This window comes from Rhinoderma darwinii, chromosome 1 (genome assembly GCF_050947455.1).
Source record: "Rhinoderma darwinii isolate aRhiDar2 chromosome 1, aRhiDar2.hap1, whole genome shotgun sequence".
Lineage (NCBI taxonomy): Eukaryota > Metazoa > Chordata > Amphibia > Anura > Rhinodermatidae > Rhinoderma > Rhinoderma darwinii.
This window is the reverse complement of record NC_134687.1, coordinates 2,250,961-2,273,395: the sequence shown is the minus strand read 5'-3', so window position 1 is coordinate 2,273,395 and position 22,435 is coordinate 2,250,961. Positions and strand designations below refer to the sequence as shown.

At 48.7% G+C, this 22,435-nt stretch overlaps 1 protein-coding gene across 1 annotated transcript in view; it reads left to right on the top strand.

The window, feature by feature from the left end:
- The window catches only part of IDH3B (isocitrate dehydrogenase (NAD(+)) 3 non-catalytic subunit beta), a 94,166-nt gene that overhangs the window by 25,168 nt on the left and 46,563 nt on the right, over nt 1-22,435 (top strand). The window lies entirely within an intron of this gene.

Here is a 22,435-nt window from a genome sequence, read left to right as displayed (position 1 = left end):
ATGACGGTGGATACACAGATATTGTCCGGGATGACGGTGGATACACAGATATTGTCCGGGATGACGGTGGATACACAGATATTGTCCGGGATGACGGTGGATACACAGATATTGTCCGGGATGACGGTGGATACACAGATATTGTCCGGGATGACGGTGGATACACAGATATTGTCTGGGATGACGGTGTGCCGGTGTCTCGAGTCATCTCTGTGTATCTACTGTCATCTTGCAGCAGATCTACTTTCTTACTCTGCATAAATACGTACGGACGATCCCAAGTACATAGGATCCATTCAGATAGAGGTGCCTTTTTTTTGTGCGGTTTTAGGATTTGCTTCGTGCTGGTGAGGACCCGGTCCCCGGCCCAAGTTTGGGCCTTGGGCACTTTCCCTGCCATCCCTAAGCAAATCCTTCTACCTTTATTTATATTTTTTATATTATTTTTTTTTTCCTTTTCTTTTACTTTATATTAATTTTTTATTTATTTAATTTTTGTTATGACGAGGGACACCTCGAACTATGTATTGATTCAATGTAAACTACATTTAACGTTTTACCACCCAATATGTGTTTCTTGGAAGAACATCTGTTATAGAATTGTTCAAAACTTCTATTGAGAATGTATTTGGGGGAGAAAAATTAAGGTGGAATAAAAAGAAACATATATGTACATGCAAAGAAATATTTTTTCAAAGGACTAATTGCAGTCTCTTTGACTCTGTGCCTCAGATGAGACAGAGGTCTGGCTCTCAAAAGGAAAGAGCTAGAGTGGATCTATAGGTTAGATACTATGTCTCCCAAGGGGGTGAACATAGAGTATCCCTGTGGCCCCCATATCTAATACAGTGGGGTAACTTGCCCGGGGGATTTTTTGAACGGTTTTCGTTCTCTATGGCGTAGTTTGTGTCATATGCATTCTTTAGAAAAAATCTCTAAGGAGTCCAATTTTGACCCCTTATTTATATATGCATTGTTTTAATTTTTCTTAATTAATATTTCTATTTTGAATTGTGTTTTGTTTGTATTTATAAACACTGTGGGTAATTCCTTTGTTTTCTGTTTTTTAGAAGCATGATATTGTGTTATACACTGAAGGATGTTGGAAGGCAGCAGAGGCCGATCTTTTGGGATCATCAATTCAGATTCCAAATTTTTTCTGCTATTTCGTCAATGTAATGTCCAGCATAGACCTTTGTGATTGTAATGATGAGGGTAGGGAAACAGACAAGTGAGCCCCAATCTACCCGCCACTCAGTTCCTGCCTACTTGCAATGACCCGCCCTAGGCGATGGGGTACAACTGGGCGACGGTCCCTACGCTCAATAAGTGCACGACAGACAATCAGACAAGGGTACACAGAAGCTAAGGGAAATGGGGCAGTTGCCCACGGCAACACCGTGAGCAACAAGAGTGGTGAACGAGCCGAGTCAAACCAGGAGAGAGCGAGGTACAAAACGCAGAGCAGGAGAGTAGTGAACAAGCCGAGTCAAACCAGGAGTGTACGAGGTACCAAGCGCAGAGCAGGAGAGTAGTCAGTAAGCCGGGGTCAATATGAAGCAGGGACAAGTAGTTCAAGAAGCTGCAGCAGGGCCAGGAAACCAACAGAGAAGAATCACAAGCAAAGGAGGAACAGGAAATGCAGGTATAAATAGACAGAGGGCGGGAGCTAGCTGAGTCTGGCCAGGCTGCGATAGGCTCTCCCACTCCTAAGCCTGCCATCCTGAGTGGTGGAAGATGGAGTCAGTCTCACAGACATAGAACCAGGTGCAGACTGATTACCTATGGGCGTGGATACAGAAGCTGTGCCTGGCAGATCCTTTACAGTGATGTTATGTATCCAACTATTAGGTTGTCCTGCAATTTTGAACTGGAGCCTAGGTTATATCTAAAGATTTATTTTTTTTAAATTATTTTCTCTATGTCCTTAACGTCATATTATTACAAGAATTGCTCGTCATATTACCAATAAATATGCAATTGACTCATGTGGAACCGCTGGTTTGCTTTATGGTGACATGTTTTGTCCGATATATCTTACATCCCTGGGTGGGATGATGTTTATTCTGCCAAGTGAGGTTCCTTTTTATGTTTCCATGGTGACTATTGTCACACTATATCTGAATGGGTTGTGAGTGTTCCCAGACTCGGTGATCGCAGTTCCAGTGTGATCAGTACAGATGATCCGCTGTTTACTATGAGCGCTGCGTTGCCTTATCTATCCATTTTCTGTTGATGAAGCATTGCAGTGCTCATTCTACTATGTGGACGATGTATAAATTGCAGACATTTCATATTTTATTCATTCTTACATCCATCCTGTGGCTTTGCTGATACTGTCACATGCGTGTCAGGACTGGAACGCAAGTTCCGTGCTCGCGCATGCGCAGTGACAACTGCTCCGCTCGATGCGCAACCACCGGATTGAACATCCGGTCCGGACGCCATCTTGGAGCATGCGCAGTTGATGCGCGCCTACTCCACACGCTGGCTATGCGGACATTGCAGACTGAAGTGTATTGATTTCCACCTGGATATAATTGGCCCCTGCCTCCTTCCTTATCAGTCTAATTACCCCTATTTGTCACTATTTATGTTGTTTATATGGGATCTATATATAAATATAACACTGTCCATGACTGGCCTTTTAAATACAAAGAGATGCACTTTTGCACTAATATTTATAATGTTGTTGGATATTGTTGTCACACATGTCATGGGCTTTGTACATTTAATAACTTGATTGCTGGATGATGTATGTTCCCTCTATTTATACTTGACACCATTGTTAGTTTGTCATGGCTTGAGAAAGGTTCCTGTTGAACCGAAACGTTGCTGTTCTTTGATGTGAATAAATCCACCCTGTTTTTCATCTATCTTGGAGTCCTGGTGCCGTTACTATGTCCTATGCTGTTTTCTATATATATATATATATATATATATATATATATATATATATATATATATATGTACATTTTTGTATATAAAAAATTGGGGATACGTTCCCTTTAAGTCAGGCACTATAAAGATGCCATACTTCCTTGTAGAAATTGGAATAGCTCTGAAGAAATCCCTATCCGGGAAGAAACGCGTCAGCTGAACTTCTAATTAGAGGCTCAGAGAAGGTAGTGACGTCAACCCTGGCTGAGCAAGCACGATGTGGTAGACACGACACATGGAAAGAGCCTGAGTTTGCTCTGATTCAGGTCTTTTGCTTACCTTCAAGTTGGAGGCTTCTCCGTTGGAATGCTTTTATTGAGAAATCTTTTGGAGATATATTAGATACAGATGGGTTAGACCGGGCCCGGTCCAGAGAGATTAGAGGAGAAAAACCGCTTATGTAAAGGATCTGCCAGGCACAGCTTCGGGGTTAACTCCCATAGGTAATCAGTCTGCACCTGAATCTACGTCTCTGAGACTGACTCCATCTTCCACCACTCAGGATGGCAGGCTTAGGAGTGGGAGAGCCTATCGCAGCCTGGCCAGACGGAGCTAGCTCCCGCCCTCTGTCTATTTATACCTGCCTTTCCTGTTCCTCCTTTGCTTGTGAGTCTTCTCGTGTGGTTTCCTGGCCCAGCTACAGCTTCTGACTATTTGATCCTGCTCCATACTGACCCTGGCTTTCTGACTACTCTCCTGCTCTGCGTTTGATACCTCGTGCACTCCTGGTTTGACTCGGCTTGTTCACCACTCTTGTTGCTCACGGTGTTGCCGTGGGCAACTGCCCCTTTCCCTTTGCTTTGTATTCCCTTGTATGTTTGTCTCGTGCACTTACTGAGCGTAGGGACCGCCGCCCAGTTGTACCCCGTCGCCTAGGGCGGGTCGTTGCAAGTAGGCAGGGACAGAGTGGCGGGTAGATTACGGTTTTACTTGCTCGTTTCCCTACCCCCGTCGTTACATAATCACAAGCCTATACCTAGTCTACCCTGGTCCCTGACACCACTATGGACCCCCTTGAGACCCTGGCTCAGCAAATGCAGGGTCTCTCCCTACAGGTCCAGGCCCTGGCTCAGAGGGTCAACCAGCCTGATGCTACCTTGGTAGTTCCCCTCACCTCACCTCCTGAACCCCACCTCAAGTTGCCCGACCGGTTCTCAGGGGACCGGAGGGCTTTTCTCTCCTTTCGGGAGAGTTGTAGGCTTTACTTTCGCTTAAAGGAACAGTGTTACCACAAATTTTTTTTTAATATGTTAAAGATGTTAGTGCTTTATTAAAAACGTTCATATTAATTTGTGTGTTTGTGTGTTACTTTTTTTTATTTTTACACTTTTTCTTCCCTATGGGGGCTGCCATTTTTTTTTTCCATTTCTGTATGTGTCGATTAACGACACATACAGACATGGAATACGGCAGCCACAGTCCCATAGGGACTGCGAACGGGGCCCGTTCCATTCACTAACATGTACGCCGCTGTGTGGGAACGGCGCATGCGCCGCTCCCACACAGTTCAATTTGAAATGCGCGCCGTCCGGCGCCATTTTCCTGTGGACAGGAAGTCGCGGCCGGACAGTAAGATTACTACTTCCGGTCGCGGCTTCCGGACTTGTGCACATGGAGCAGCGGCAGCAGACGGAGCGGATGGACCGGAGGGAGCGGCGGCGACTGGAGCAGGTAAGGGATTTCTATGTATGTTTGTGTTCAGTGTGTGTTTACTACTGTATGTAAACCTTCTACACTGTGTGTTAGCTCAAAAAATGGCGACACACAGTGTAGGAGGTTAGACCGTTCAAACCCCTCGTTTCTCCCGGCACTAGCCAGGATAAAGGAGGGGGGGATGCTGAGAGCTCACTAGAGCGAGGGCTTTTTACCCAATTTTGCAGCATAAAGCAATGTGGTTGCTTTACCACATGCAATGCTGCAATTTTGGGAATGGCTCCATCTAGTGACCAGCAATGGGAAATATTATAAATTAGAATCCAATTGAATCCAATTTATAATATTTCCTGACTCGTGAAAAAAAAAAAAAATTAGAACAATGTTTAATCACCTACACACTAAATGTTTAACTAAAAAAAAAAAAATCATGTTTTGCTGGCAACACATTCCCTTTAAAGCCTCATTCCTCAGGTTCTGAGAACCAGCGGGTGGGTATAATTATGTCCCGGCTCCAGGAAGGCCCCCAAGAATGGGCCTTCTCCTTGGCTCCTGACGCCCCTGAACTTTCCTCCGTTGATCGTTTCTTTTCTGCTCTCGGACTCATTTATGACGAGACTGACAGGACTGCCTTTGCAGAGAGTCAGCTGGTGACCTTACGTCAGGGTAAGAGACCTGTTGAGGAGTATTGTTCTGACTTTCGGAAGTGGTGCGTAGGTGGAATGACCCTGCCTTAAGGTGCCAGTTTAGGTTGGGTCTGTCGAACGCCCTGAAAGACCTGCTAGTTAGCTATCCCTCTTCTGACTCCCTAGACCAGGTTATGGCTTTAGCGGTACGACTTGACCGACGTCTCAGGGAACGACAACGTGAACGTTTGTGTTTTCTCCTCTGACTCCCCCATGATGCCTCCCAAGGTCCCGTTGCTTCGTTCCTCCCCGAAAGACTCAGAGGTACCTATGCAACTCGGGGCCTCCGTGTCCCCCCAACAACGTAGAGATTTCCGCAGGAAGAATGGTCTCTGCTTCTACTGTGGGGATGACAAGCATCAAGTGAACAACTGTCCTAAGCGTAAGAATAAGCAGCCGGAAAACTTCCGCGTCTAAGTGATCATCGGGGAGGTCACTTGGGCGCGCAGGTATTTCCCGTAAATATGAAACGTAATAAGATCTTGCTTCCCTTTCAGGTCTCTTTTGGTGGTCGGTCTGCTACCAGCAGTGCCTTCGTGGATTCAGGGTCTTCTGCTAATATCATGTCTGTGGAATTTGCTATGTCTCTTGCTATGCCTTTGACTGATTTGCCTAAACCTGTCCCTGTAGTGGGTATCGACTCCACTCCTCTTGCTAATGGTTATTTTACATCATACCCCTGTTTTTGAACTCCTTGTTGGCTCCATGCATTTGGAGCAGTGCTCTGTACTGTTGATGCAGGGATTATCGTCCGATTTGGTCTTAGGCCATGCATTGACTACCGTAGCCTGAATAAGGTCACTGTAAGGAACCAGTATCCCCTTCCTTTGATTCCTGATCTCTTTAACCAGGTTCAGGGGGCCCAATGGTTCTCTAAGTTTGATCTACGGGGGGCGTATAACCTTATCCGCATCAAAGAGGGGGATGAGTGGAAGACTGCGTTTAACACGCCCGAAGGTCATTTCGAATACCTCGTCATGCCCTTTGGGTTGTGTAATGCTCCGGCGGTCTTCCAGAATTTCATAAATGAGATTTTGAGAGATTACCTGGGGATATTTCTTGTAGTGTACCTTGATGACATACTGGTGTTTTCCAAGGACTGGTCCTCCCACATTGAGCATGTCAGGAAGGTGCTCCAGGTCCTTCGGGAAAACAAACTGTTTGCAAAAACTGAAAAATGTGTGTTTGGGGTACAGGAGATACCATTTTTGGGTCAAATCCTCACTCCTCATGAATTCCGCATGGACCCCGCCAAGGTCCAGGCTGTGGCGGAATGGGTCCAACCTGCCTCCCTGAAGGCGTTACAGTGTTTTTTGGGGTTCGCTAATTATTACAGGAGATTTATTGCTAACTTCTCGGTCATCGCTAAGCCTCTTACGGACCTCACTCGCAAAGGTGCTGATCTCCTCCACTGGCCTCCTGAGGCGGTCCAGGCTTTTGAGGTCCTTAAGAAGTGCTTTATCTCGGCCCCGGTGCTGGTTCAGCCCAACCAAATGGAGCCATTTATCGTGGAAGTTGACGCATCCGAGGTGGGAGTGGGGGCTGTCTTGTCCCAGGGTACCAGGTCCCTCACCCATTTCCGCCCCTGTGCCTACTTCTCCAGGAAGTTTTCGCCCACTGAGAGTAACTGTGATATTGGCAACCGCGAACTCTTAGCCATTAAATGGGCATTTGAAGAGTGGCGCCACTTCCTGGAGGGGGCTAGGCACCAGGTAACGGTCCTTACCGATCACAAGAATCTGGTTTTCCTAGAATCTGCCCGGAGGCTAAACCCGAGACAAGCTCGATGGGCGCTATTTTTTACCAGATTCAACTTTTTGGTTACCTATAGGGCTGGGTCTAAAAATATTAAGGCCGATGCACTGTCGCGTAGCTTCATGGCCAGCCCTCCTTCGGAGGAAGATCCTGCTTGTATTTTGCCTCCCGGTATAATCATTTCTTCTATTGATTCTGATTTAGTCTCTGAAATTGCAGCTGATCAAGGTTCAGCTCCCGGGAACCTTCCTGAGGACAAGCTGTTTGTTCCCCTGCAATACCGGCTAAGGGTACTCAGGGAAAATCATGACTCCGCACTATCTGGTCATCCAGGCATCCTGGGTACCAAGCACCTCATTGCCAGAAACTATTGGTGGCCTGGGTTGCCTAAAGACGTTAAGGCCTACGTCGCCGCTTGTGAGGTTTGTGCTAGGTCAAAGACTCCCAGGTCCCGACCAGCGGGCTTACTACGTTCGTTGCCCATTCCCCAGAGACCTTGGACACATATCTCCATGGATTTTATCACCGATTTGCCTCCATCCCAAGGCAAGTCGGTGGTGTGGGTGGAATTCGAGGTGGCCAAGATTGTGGACAGCAAGATGGTCCAAGGCTCCCTCCAGTACCTGGTCCATTGGAGAGGATACGGGCCTGAGGAGAGGACTTGGGTACCCGCCCGGGATGTTCACGCTGGGGTATTGGTCAGGAAGTTCCACCTTCGTTTCCCCAGTAAACCAGGTCCACTTAGAAAGGGTCCGGTGGCCCCTCATAAAAGGGGGGGTACTGTAAAGGATCTGCCAGGCACAGCTTCGGGGTTAACTCCCATAGGTAATCAGTCTGCACCTGAATCTACGTCTCTGAGACTGACTCCATCTTCCACCACTCAGGATGGCAGGCCTAGGAGTGGGAGAGCCTATCGCAGCCTGGCCAGACGGAGCTAGCTCCCGCCCTCTGTCTATTTATACCTGCCTTTCCTGTTCCTCCTTTGCTTGTGATTCTTTCCGTGTGGTTTCCTGGCCCAGCTACAGCTCCTAACTATTTGATCCTGCTCCATACTGACCCTAGCTTACTGACTACTCTCCTGCTCTGCGTTTGGTACCTCGTGCTCTCCTGGTTTGACTTGGCTCGTTCACCACTCTGGTTGCTCACGGTGTTGCCGTGGGCAACTGCCCCTTTCCCTTTGCTTTGTATTCCCTTGTATGTTTGTCTCGTGCACTTACTGAGCGTAGGGACCGCCGCCCAGTTGTACCCCGTCGCCTAGGGCGGGTCGTTGCAAGTAGGCAGGGACAGAGTGGCGGGTAGATTAGGGCTCACTTGTTCGTTTCCCTACCCCCGTCGTTACAGCTTACCTCCGGATTACCCACGGTCAGGATAACAGTTGAAAAAGAAAGGCACTGTTCGGGCGCATCAGAGGAAACGCACCTCGCAACTCCAAGATCAGATGCGTACACCTGGTTACTTTCCATATTTTCATTGCACCATATACCTGTGCTGGGTCCAAAAGGTCCTCTGGTTCTGTGCAATACTCAATTCCACATTAAGATTTTAGCAACTGCAAAATCTAATTACGAGTGTGAATGAAACCTAACACTTGATGCTATAACTCTAGATAGAGTCGGGACTGATCTCTTGTTCGACCTATGATCCAAAGAATTTACCTTGAAAATCTGGGAAGGGTTTAATGATTCCTTGGTACCGAAGTTAACAAATGTGATCTTCTTGTCTTGCACCAGGTCTTTGTCCTGACTCCTATATAAATGCATATCTTTATATGTATAATTCACGATAACTCGGGTTGATGTCTCGTTCTATGTATTTATATGAGAATTATTGTAGAACCCGGCCAGGTAACCTGTACTGCTTCTTATTGTAAATTGTTGGTAAAAATATTACTAGGGCTTTTTTATTGAAAATTCTTTTATTTTCCGTTTTCATAAGAACATTGTGTTAAGGTGTAAAGCAAAGCTGCACCAACATCGCCCCCCAGGCCAACAACTGGGAATACATGGGCATCATAATCACAGAGAAAAATATCACAAAACGCTGAAAACATTGAGATTAGAGAAGCTCTGGTATGCACCCTGAACCCGCAGCCATGCATATATACCCGTAAGGAAGAGCAGTAAAGCGTTGCAGAGCAACGCGAGGGGGAAGAAGGCAGAAAAAAGGGAGATGGGAGAAAGAACTGACCTGACCTGTGGGCCCACTGGGTAAGCTCAAGATGCCATGACGGTCTTGTATTCCTCTGAGGATTGAAAGCGAATCCATTCACGCCACGTTTTGAGGAAGGCGGCATGGGATCCTTTCATTGATGCCGTGAGGTCCTCCATTCTCATGATCTCCTGAATTTTACCAAACCACATGCCCACAGTCGGGGGACAGGATTGTCTTCACAACACGGGAACACATGCCCTGGCTGCATTCACTAGATGGCGCACCACTGACCGTCGGTAAGCAGATAAAGGCACCTCACACAGATGGAGTAGGAAGAGGCCCGTTGATCTCGGGAGGTGGAAATCCGTAAATTTTGAGGAAATGCGCCATACCTCAGACCAAAAGTCCGTCAGCATGGGGCAGTCACAAAAAATGTGTAAGAGAGTACCCACATGGTCGCCACATCTCCAACACAACGGCGAAACCGCCGGTAACATCACATGCAATCTGGAAGGCACCCTATACCAACGAGACAAAATCTTATACCGTGCCTCCTGAAATCTGCTAGCCAGAGATGATTTATGTGTCATGTGGAAGAGGCGATCCTTATGCTCCGAGGTAAATGTTAGACCTAAGTCCTGAACCCAACTAAGCAAGTATGAAGGTGTGGACAGGGTTGAGGGAGAGATCAGGAGGGCATAGAGTCTAGACAGTGCCCGTGCATAATATTTCAAAGGGGGAGTTATCTTGCGAGTACGCAGCTGGGTCAGCTAGGGACACGAGGAAGTGTCTCAATTGAGTAACCTGCCAAAAAGAAAAAGAGACCGGATCTCACATGGACTCCAGCTGAGTGCTACTCATCCACACCTCATCCTGTAAAAAATGGGCCGCACGTCCTTTACCTGCCTTCAACCAGTGTTGAAAGGGACCTCCTTCCCACCCCGGTGGAAATGTGGGATTACCCAAAACTGGGAACATCGGGGAGGGAGAGGGAGAGATCTCTTTCCGAGGAAAGATCCGTGCCGCAATCGCCAGAGTGGGCCCAATTGTTGGATCTGTCCTTGCCGCCAGAGGGACATGATTTCCCAACCATGGTAAGGCCTGCAGCGGAACTTCCATAAAGACCTGTTCCATGGACACCCATTCTTTAGTCTCAGTATGTCTGAACCAATCCAAAATTAGTGTCAAGTGGGAGGCCTGATGATAGGACACAAAATCCGGTAGACCAACACCGCCCTCACACTTTGCACGAAAGAGCATAGATCGGGCAATACGCGCCGGTTTCCCCGCCCATATGAACTTATGAAGCATGGACAGCAGAGACTGAAAGAAGGGGTGTGGGATATGTATCGGCAGCGCCTGAAAAACCTACAGGATCCGTGGTAAGATGTTCATTTTAAATATAGCACATCTACCAAACCAGGTAAAGGTGCCCGACGTCCAAGAGTCCAAATCGCTCTTTGCCCGTTGAAGAAGTGAAGGGTAGTTCACCGCATAAAGGCGAGATAGGGCACTCGGAAGCCTGACCCCCAGATACCTGAGCGAATCCCTAGCCCATTTAAAGGAAAACGACTCTGACAGATCGGCCACGAGTCTGTGGCAACGATATGTTAAAGGAACAGTGTCGCCCCAAAAAAAAATTTAATATCAGTTTGATGTTAGTGTTTTATTAAAAACTTTTGTATTCATTTGCGTGTTTGTGTGTTACTTTTTTTTATTTTTACACTTTTTCTTCCCTATGGGGGCTGCCATTTTTTTTTCCATTTCTGTATGTGTCGATTAACGACACATACAGACATGGAATACGGCAGCTCCAGTCCATAGGAGTCAATGAACGGGACCCGTCCCATTGACTTTGCACTATGGCTCTGTCCTGCGCAGACGCAGGTCAGAGTCAGACAGAGCAGAGCAGCTGTTTGCAGGGAGAGAGCAGGCGCCATCTTGAAGACCAGCTGCACTGCAGGTAAGATGTGTGTCTCTGCATGTCCCACTCTCTACCTCACAGACCCCCGCTCTCGTGACCCCCGACGGGCCCCCCCACCCGACGCCCCCCCTCCCCCAACGGCCCCCCCCCGAAACGGCCCCCCCCCCCGAACGGTAAATCTCTCTAGTTGTCCTGAGACTGTTTGGGGATGTGACTAATGAACCTCTCAGTCTCAGCACAATTAGAGAGATTTATCGTTCAGGGGTCTGGTAAAGCTGGGTGACCACCATTACCCCTCCTACTGGAGTGTGATATTCATTAGTCACATCCCCAAACACACTCCACTAGGAGGGGTAATGGTGGTCACCCAGCTTTCCCAGACCTCTGAATGATAAATCTCTCTAGTTGTGCTGAGACTGAGAGGTTCATTAGTCACATCCCCAAACAGTCTCAGGACAACTAGAGAAATTTACCGTTCAGGGGTCTGGGAAAGCTGGGTGACCACCATTACCCCTCCTACTGGAGTGTGAGAGGTTCATTAGTCACATCCCTAAACACTCCAGTATGAGGGATAATGGTGGTCACCCAGCTTTCCCAGACGCAAATATAACCAGGAAAGGGCTGGATGGACGGGCTGAGGGTGCACAGGGTTTTTGGTGACCCCCTCTGTCATGTGATCGGACTTAGGTTACCGGTTTATCAGACGGGGTTCATGTGACTATAACTCTGTCCATAACAAGAGACAGTGCACTCAGGACAAGCCCTGCCCTCATGCCATAGTTGTGTGGTTCTGTCTGCGGTGATGGCGGTGGGTGGCTCTGACACCCGCCTCCCCCGTCAGGTCATCTCAGGACAGAAGGGGTGTCCGGATTGGAGACACAGCGCCGCACCTGTCCTCAGGTTGTGTCTAGTATTGCAGTTCACCTCCATTGAAGTGAATAGGACAGAGCTGTAATACCACACACGACCTGAGGACAGGTGCGGCGCCATGTTTTCCTGGACGACCCCTTTAAGACTTTTCCCGTGTGTGTGTGTGTGTGTGGCAGAGTGGAGTGTGCACGGGCGCCGCTGATACTTCATAGCCGCTTATCAGCTGTTTTGAAGAATCAGCGGCGAGAACACACACACACACACACACACACATCCCCCAAACACACAAAATCAAGTGTAATCAAGCGTTTTTTATGTGTTTTTTATGTGTGTTTTTTGCAAAAAAACATGTCAAATACACGGCGTGTCAACTGGTCAACTGAAAAGTCATTCACTTCACTTTCATCATTCTAAGGCTGGGTTCACATGACCTATTTTCAGGCGTAAACGAGGCGTTTTACGCCTCGATTTACGCCTGAAAAGACGGCTCCAATACGTCGGCAAACATCTGCCCATTCATTTGAATGGGTTTGCCGACGTACTGTGCCGACGACCTGTAATTTTACACGTCGCTGTCAAAAGACGGCACGTAAAATAACAGCCTCGGCAAAGAAGTGCAGGACACTTATATACATTATATGCAGGACACTTCTTGGGACGTAATTTGAGCCGTTTTTCATTGAATTCAATGAAGAACAGCTCCAAATTACGGCCGTAATTGACGCCTCGCAAAACGCGAGTACGAGCAATTACGTCTGAAATGACGGAGCTGTTTTCTCCTGAAAACAGCTCCGTCATTTCAGACGTAAATGCAGTTAGCGTGTGCACATACCCTAGGGGTATGTTCACACACAATGTTTTCAGCTGAAAAATCGGAAGCAGAACGCCTACAAGCATCTGCCCATTGGTTTCAATGTGAAATACGACGTTCTGTTCCGACAGGGCATTTTTTACGTGGTCGTTTTCCAAAAACGGCACGTAAAAAGACGCCCGACCAAAATGAAGTGCACATCACTTCTTGGGACGTTTTTGGAGCCGTTTTTCATTGACTTTATAGAAAAACAGCTCCAAAAACGGCCGTTAAAAAACGCGAGTTTGATTAAAAAATGGCTGAAAATCAGGATCGGTTTTCCCTTTGTTTAGTAAGCGTGTGAACATACACTTAGCCTTTTGGTGTGTCCTATAACTTCTTCCAGCTGCAGAATCACACCCAATATGGCTGCCAGACACTGCTTAGCAATTTGAAGACACCTTTACCTGGCTTGTGAGAGGGGGTGAGATTCCCTCCCACATTTACAGCAGCTGTGAGTCAGGTTGCTTTGCCTTATTCACCTTGCTGTAATTCTGGGAAGTGCTCCCCCTGGTGGCCAACATTGGAAAACATGTCAAATTATTATTTAATTTTTAATACTTTCCACCATACGGAAAAAAATAAAAAATACAGCAAAAAACGTAAAAAATAATAGAAATAAGTAACGACACTTAAAAAAAAAAGGTTTAATTTGCGACACATTCCCTTTAAGCGCCTCTGACTTCGAGTAGTTAATCTTGAAACTGGACAGCTTCGAGTATTCACCCAGCTCCGCCATCAGGTTAGGCAAGGAAATCCTGGGGGCGGTGATAAAAAAGAGAAGGTCGTCCGCAAAGGCAGCGACCTTATGGGACCTACCTCCCAGGGCTACACCCGCAATATCCGGATTGGAGCGAATGTGGCACAGGAAGGGCTCCAGGCATAAGATAAAGATCAGTGGAGACAAGGGACAGCCTTGCCTCATTCCATTAGAGATTGCGAGTGAAGAGGAGAGGTGTCCATTAACCTTAACCTGAGCTGATGGGGAGGAGTAGAGACCCGAAATCCAGTTCATCATATGTGTCCCCAACCCTATATAGCGCAAGGTAGCCAACATAAATTCCCAATTGACTCTGTCGAAGGCCTTTTCCGCATCAGTGGACAGAAAGCAAGTGGGAAGTGCTGAAGCGGCCGCTTGGTACATCAGGTTAATTGCTCGTGTGGTGTTCTCCTGTGCTTCCCGTAAGGGCATAAAGCCCACCTGGTCATTGTGTATCACATTGTGAAGTAGCGGGGACAGCCTTTGGGACAGAATCTTAGCAAAGAGTTTAAGGTCGACACTCAACAGGGAAATAGGGCGATAATTCTGACACATGGAGGGGTCCTTATCCTCCTTTGGTATCACTGTGATATGTGCCCTCAACGTATCCCAGGGTATGGTGCCTCCGTCTGTAAGTGAATTGAATGCAAGCAGGAAGTGGGGCAAAACTACTTTTTTATACACATAGAAATTAATTTAATTCAGAATAAATAAAAATAAATATAATACAAATTTCTTTTTTCTATACCTAAAGAGTGCCTTGAATATTTCCGGATCTTGTCCTTTTCTTTTTTGTTTTACAATCAAGACTCCAACTCTCTACGGCACAGGAACAAGGTAGCACGGGAAACAGGTAGCAGTAACGGGAACACTGGGAACAGGATAACACTAAGGGACCATTTGCAAAGACTGACACGGGAAGGTACAAACAACGCCCAGGCAATGAAGACAGGGGCAGGGCCCTTCTTATAGTCCAGGGTCATCTGGGAGCAATCAGTGAATCTAAAACATGTGTGCTCTGGCCCGTTAAGGCCGGAAATGAGCTGGAGCGTGCACCCTAGTGGTCACTGCAGGACAGGACGGCCGCATGTGCTGGCATCTCTGCGGAGGAAGACGTTTGCAGGATGATAGGAGTCTGCGGTCTGCGATGGCGGATATTACAGTATCCCCCCTCTTACGCCCCCTCGTCTTGGGGCTAGAATTAGAGAGGAACTTCTTAATGAGGGAAGGAGCCTTGATGTTCTCCTCTGGCTCCAAGGACCAATCTTCTGGACCAAACCCCTTCCAATCCACTAAGTAAAAGGCTTTTCCTCTTATCCTCTTGAAGTCCAAGATCTCCTTGACCTCGAATACATCGGCAGAACCGCTGGGGGCAACTGCAGGGCTAAGAGTCTTAGAGTAGCGGTTCAGGACCACAGGCTTCAAAAGAGACACGTAAAAACGTAAAAGGAGTTGGGGCTTCTGAGGGTAGCGGGCAGCCGAAGCTTATAAGAGACCGGGTTGATCCGCTGGAGGATCTCAAAAGGGTCAGAGGAACCTGGGAGCGAATTTGCACGACGGCACCCTCATCCGGATATTCCTTGAGGACAGCCAGACCTTGGTACCCAGAAGAAACTTGGGAGGTACTCTTCTCCACGTATCTGCCTTTCGCTTCATGCGCCAGCAGAATAGAGGACCGGGTTTGCAGCCAGATCTGTAGGAAGTCCCTGAATGCAGAGTACGCTGTAGGCACCTGGGATGTGGCGGACACAGGGAGAGGAATACGTGGATGTTGGCCGTAGACAATAAAGAACGGTGGAGAAGCAGTGGACTCACTTGTGTGGTTGTTATAGGAGAACTCGGCCCAAGGAAGAAGCTGCTCCCAGTCATCATGCTGCCTGGAGATGAAGTGTCGTAGATAATGCTCCATGATCTGATTTATCTCGACTTGACTATTGGACAGGGGGTGGTAGGCTGAGGAAAAGTCCAACTTTACTTCAAGAAGGTGGGAGATATGAGGTGATTGACAGGACAGTGGGCGGGCGATATGAGGTGATTGACAGGACAGTTGATGGGAGATATGTGGTGATTGACAGGACAGTGGGCGGGAGATATGTGGTGATTGACAGGACAGTGGGCTGGAGATATGTGGTGACTGACAGGACAGTGGGCGGGAGATATGAGGTGATTGACAGGACAGTGGGCGGGAGATATGAGGTGATTGACAGGACAGTGGGCGGGAGATATGAGGTGATTGACAGGACAGTGGGCGGGAGATTTGAGGTGATTGACAGGACAGTGGGTGGGAGATATGCAGTGATTGACAGGACAGTGGGTAGGAGATATGTGGTGATTGACAGGACAGTGGGCGGGAGATATGAGGTTATTGACAGGAACAGTGGGCGGGAGATATGAGGTGATTGACAGGATAGTGGGTGTGAGATATGAGGTGATTGACAGGACAGTGGGCGGGAGATATGAGGTGATTGACAGGACAGTAGGCGGGAGATTTGAGGTGATTGACAGGACAGTGGGTGGGAGATATGCAGTGATTGACAGGACAGTGGGTAGGAGATATGTGGTGATTGACAGGACAGTGGGCGGGAGATATGAGGTGATTGACAGGACAGTGGGCGGGAGATATGAGGTGATTGACAGGAACAGTGGGCGGGAGATATGAGGTGATTGACAGGATAGTGGGTGTGAGATATGAGGTGATTGACAGGACAGTGGGCGGGAGATATGTGGTGATTGACAGGACAGTGGGCGGGAGCTATGTGGTGACTGACAGGACAGTGGGTGGGAGATATGAGTTGATAGACAGGACAGTGGGTGGGAAATATGTGGTGATTGACAGGACAGTGGGTGTGAGATATGAGGTGATTGACAGGACAGCGGGTAGGAGATATGCGGTGATTGTCAGGACAGTGGGCAGGACATATGCAGTGATTGACAAGACCACAGGCGGGAGATATGCAGTGATTGACAGGACAGTGGGCGGGAGATATGAGGTGATTGACAGGACAGTGGGCGGGAGATATGAGGTGATTGACAGGATAGTGAGCGTGAGATATGAGGTGATTGACAGGACAGTGGGCGGGAGATATGAGGTGATTGACAGGACAGTGGGTGGGAGATATGCGGTGATTGACAGGACAGTGGGTAGGAGATATGTGGTGATTGACAGGACAGTGGGTGTGAGATATTAGGTGATTGACAGGACAGTGGCTGGGAGATATGTGGTGATTGACAGGACAGTGGGTGGGAGATATGTGGTGATTGACAGGACAGTGGGCGGGAGATATGTGGTGATTGACAGGAGAGTGGGTGGGAGATATGAGTTGATTGACAGGACAGTGGGTGGGAGATATGTGGTGATTGACAGGACAGTGGGTGTGAGATGTGAGGTGATTGACAGGACAGTGGGTGGGAGATATGAGGTGATTGACAGGACAGCGGGTGGGAGATATGCGGTGATTGTCAGGACAGTGGGCAGGACATATGCAGTGATTGACAAGACCACGGGCGGGAGAGATGCAGTGATTGACAGGACAGTGGGCGGGAGATATGAGGTGATTAACAGGATAGTGGGTGTGAGATATGAGGTGATTGTCAGGACAGTGGGCGGGAGATATGAGGTCATTGACAGGACAGTGGGCGGGACATATGAGGTGATTGACAGGACAGAGGGCGGGAGATATATTAGGTGATTGACAGGACAGTGGGCGGGAAATATGCAGTGATTGACAGGACATTTGGCAGGAGATATGAGGTAATTGACAGGACAGTGGGCGGGAGATATGAGGTGATTGACAGGACAGTGGGCGGGAGATATATTAGGTGATTGACAGGACTGTGGGCGGGTGATATGTGGTGATTGACAGGACAGTGGGCAGGAGATATGAGGTAATTGACAGGACAGTGGGCGGGAGTTTTATTAGGTGATTGACAGGACTGTGGGCGGGTGATATGTGGTGATTGACAGGACAGTGGGCGGGTGATATGTGGTGATTGATAGGACAGTGGGCGGGAGATATGCAGTGATTGACAGGACAGTGGGTGGGAGATATGTGGTGACTGACAGGACAGTGGGTGGGAGATATGAGTTGATTGACAGGACAGTGGGTGGGAAATATGTGGTGATTGACAGGACAGTGGGTGTGAGATATGTGGTGATAGACAGGACAGTGGGTGGGAGATATGAGTTGATTGACAGGACAGTGGGTGGGAAATATGTGGTGATTGACAGGACAGTGGGCGGGAGATATGTGGTGATTGACAGGACAGTGGGCGGGAGATATGTGGTGATTGACAGGAGAGTGGGTGGGAGATATGAGTTGATTGACAGGACAGTGGGTGGGAGATATGTGGTGATTGACAGGACAGTGGGTGTGAGATGTGAGGTGATTGACAGGACAGTGGGTGGGAGATATGAGGTGATTGACAGGACAGCGGGTGGGAGATATGCGGTGATTGTCAGGACAGTGGGCAGGACATATGCAGTGATTGACAAGACCACGGGCGGGAGATATGCAGTGATTGACAGGACAGTGGGCGGGAGATATGAGGTGATTAACAGGATAGTGGGTGTGAGATATGAGGTGATTGTCAGGACAGTGGACGGGAGATATGAGGTAATTGACAGGACAGTGGGCGGGAGATATATTAGGTGATTGACAGGACAGTGGGCGGGAAATATGCAGTGATTGACAGGACATTGGGCAGGAGATATGAGGTAATTGACAGGACAGTGGGCGGGAGGTATGAGGTGATTGACAGGACAGTGGGCGGGCGATATATTAGGTGATTGACAGGACTGTGGGCGGGACATATGAGGTGATTGACAGGACAGTGGGCGGGAGATATATTAGGTGATTGACAGGACAGTGGGCGGGAAATATGCAGTGATTGACAGGACATTGGGCAGGAGATATGAGGTAATTGACAGGACAGTGGGCGGGAGATATGAGGTGATTGACAGGACAGTGGGCGGGAGATATATTAGGTGATTGACAGGAATGTGGGCGGGTGATATGTGGTGATTGACAGGACAGTGGGCAGGAGATATGAGGTAATTGACAGGACAGTGGGCGGGAGTTTTATTAGGTGATTGACAGGACTGTGGGCGGGTGATATGTGGTGATTGACAGGACAGTGGGCGGGTGATATGTGGTGATAGATAGGACAGTGGGCGGGAGATATGCAGTGATTGACAGGACAGTGGGTGGGAGATATGTGGTGACTGACAGGACAGTGGGTGGGAGATATGAGTTGATTGACAGGACAGTGGGTGGGAAATATGTGGTGATTGACAGGACAGTGGGCGGGAGATATGTGGTGATTGACAGGACAGTGGGCGGGAGATATGTGGTGATTGACAGGAGAGTGGGTGGGAGCTATGAGTTGATTGACAGGACAGTGGGTGGGAGATATGTGGTGATTGACAGGACAGTGGGTGTGAGATGTGAGGTGATTGATAGGACAGTGGGTGGGAGATATGAGGTGATTGACAGGACAGCGGGTGGGAGATATGCGGTGATTGTCAGGACAGTGGGCAGGACATATGCAGTGATTGACAAGACCACGGGCGGGAGATATGCAGTGATTGACAGGACAGTGGGCGGGAGATATGAGGTGATTAACAGGATAGTGGGTGTGAGATATGAGGTGATTGTCAGGACAGTGGGCGGGAGATATGAGGTAATTGACAGGACAGTGGGCGGGACATATGAGGTGATTGACAGGACAGTGGGCGGGAGATATATTAGGTGATTGACAGGACAGTGGGCAGGAAATATGCAGTGATTGACAGGACATTGGGCAGGAGATATGAGGTAATTGACAGGACAGTGGGCGGGAGATATGAGGTGATTGACAGGACAGTGGGCGGGAGATATATTAGGTGATTGACAGGACTGTGGGCGGGTGATATGTGGTGATTGACAGGACAGTGGGCGGGAGATATGCAGTGATTGACAGGACAGTGGGCGGGAGATATGAGGTAATTGACAGGACAGTGGGCGGGAGATATGAGGTGATTGACAGGACAGTGGGCGGGTGATATGTGTGATTGACAGGACAGTGGGCGGGTGATATGTGGTGATTGATAGGACAGTGGGCGGGAGATATGTGGTGATTGACAGGACAGTTGGTGGGAGATATGTGGTTATTGACAGGACAGTGGGCGGGAGATATGAGATGATTGACAGGATAGTGAGTGTGAGATATGAGGTGATTGACAGGACAGTGGGCGGGAGATATGAGGTGATTGACAGAACAGTGGGCGGGATATATGAGGTGATTGACAGGACAGTGGGTGGGAGATATGCGGTGATTGACAGGACAGTGGGTAGGAGATATGTGGTGATTGACAGGACAGTGGGTGTGAGATATTAGGTGATTGACAGGACAGTGGCTGGGAGATATGTGGTGATTGACAGGACAGTGGGTGGGAGATATGTGGTGATTGACAGGACAGTGGGCGGGAGATATGTGGTGATTGACAGGACAGTGGGCGGGAGATATGTGGTGATTGACAGGAGAGTGGGTGGGAGATATGAGTTGATTGACAGGACAGTGGGTGGGAGATATGTGGTGATTGACAGGACAGTGGGTGTGAGATATGAGGTGATTGACAGGACAGTGGGTGGGAGATATGAGGTGATTGACAGGACAGCGGGTGGGAGATATGCGGTGATTGTCAGGACAGTGGGCAGGACATATGCAGTGATTGACAAGACCACAGGCGGGAGATATGCAGTGATTGACAGGACAGTGGGCGGGAGATATGAGGTGATTAACAGGATAGTGGGTGTGAGATATGAGATGATTGTCAGGACAGTGGGCGGGAGATATGAGATAATTGACAGGACAGTGGGCGGGACATATGAGGTGATTGACAGGACAGTGGGCGGGAGATATATTAGGCGATTGACAGGACAGTGGGCGGGAGATATGCAGTGATTGACAGGACATTGGCCAGGAGATATGAGGTAATTGACAGGACAGTGGGCGGGAGATATGAGGTGATTGACAGGACAGTGGGCAGGAGATATATTAGGTGATTGACAGGACTGTGGGCGGGTGATATGTGGTGATTGACAGGACAGTGGGCGGGAGATATGCAGTGATTGACAGGACAGTGGGCAGGAGATATGAGGTAATTGACAGGACAGTGGGCGGGAGATATGAGGTGATTGACAGGACAGTGTGCGGGAGATATGAGGTGATTGACAGGACAGTGGGCGGGAGATATGAGGTGATTGACAGGACAGAGGGCGGGATATATGCAGTGATTGACAGGACAGAGGGCGGGAGATATGCGGTGATTGACAGGACAGTTGGCGGGAGATATGTGGTGATTGACAGGACAGTGGGCGGGGGATATGAGGTAATTGACAGAACAGTGGGTGAGAGATATGAGGTAATTGACAGGACAGTGGGAGATATGAGGTGATTGACAGGACAGTGGGCGGGAGATATGTGGTGACTGACAGGACAGTGGGTGGGTGATATCTGGTGATTGACAGGACAGTGGGCGGGAGATATGTGGTGACTGACAGGACAGTGGGTGGGTGATATGCAGTGATTGACAGGACAGTGGGCAGGAGATATGAGGTAATTGACAGGACAGTGGGCGGGAGTTTTATTAGGTGATTGACAGGACTGTGGGCGGGTGATATGTGGTGATTGACAGGACAGTGGGCGGGTGATATGTGGTGATTGATAGGACAGTGGGCGGGAGATATGCAGTGATTGACAGGACAGTGGGTGGGAGAGATGAGTTGATTGACAGAACAGTGGGTGGGAAATATGTGGTGATAGACAGGACAGTGGGTGTGAGATATGTGGTGATTGACAGGACAGTGGGCGGGAGATATGAGGTAATTGACAGGACAGTGGGCGGGGGATATGAGGTAATTGACAGGACAGTGGGTGGGATATATGCAGTGATTGACAGGACAGTGGGCGGGAGATATGTGGTGATTGACAGGACAGTTGGTGGGAGATATGAGGTAATTGACAGGACAGTGGGTGAGAGATATGAGGTGATTGACAGGACAGTGAGCGGGAGATATGAGGTAATTGACAGGACAGTGGGTGGGAGATATGAGGTGATTGACAGGACAGTGGGCGGGAGATAAGAGGTGACTGACAGGACAGTGGGTGGGTGATATGTGTTGATTGACAGGACAGTGGGCGGGAGATATGTGGTGACTGACAGGACAGTGGGTGGGTGATATGTGGTGATTGACAGGACAGTGGGCGGGAGATATGTGGTGACTGACAGGACAGTGGGTGGGTGATATGCAGTGATTGACAGGACAGTGGGCAGGAGATATGAGGTAATTGACAGGACAGTGGGCGGGAGTTTTATTAGGTGATTGACAGGACTGTGGGCGGGTGATATGTGGTGATTGACAGGACAGTGGGCGGGTGATATGTGGTGATTGATAGGACAGTGGGCGGGAGATATGCAGTGATTGACAGGACAGTGGGTGGGAGATATGTGGTGACTGACAGGACAGTGGGTGGGAGATATGAGTTGATTAACAGGACAGTGGGTGGGAAATATGTGGTGATTGACAGGACAGTGGGTGTGAGATATGTGGTGATAGACAGGACAGTGGGTGGGAGATATGAGTTGATTGACAGGACAGTGGGTGGGAAATATGTGGTGATTGACAGGACAGTGGGTGTGAGATATGTGGTGATTGACAGGACCATGGGCAGGAGATATGCGGTGATTGACAGGACAGTGGGCGGGAGATATGAGGTAATTGACAGGACAGTGGGCGGGGGATATGAGGTAATTGACAGGACAGTGGGCGGGATGTATGCAGTGATTTGACAGGACAGTGGGCGGG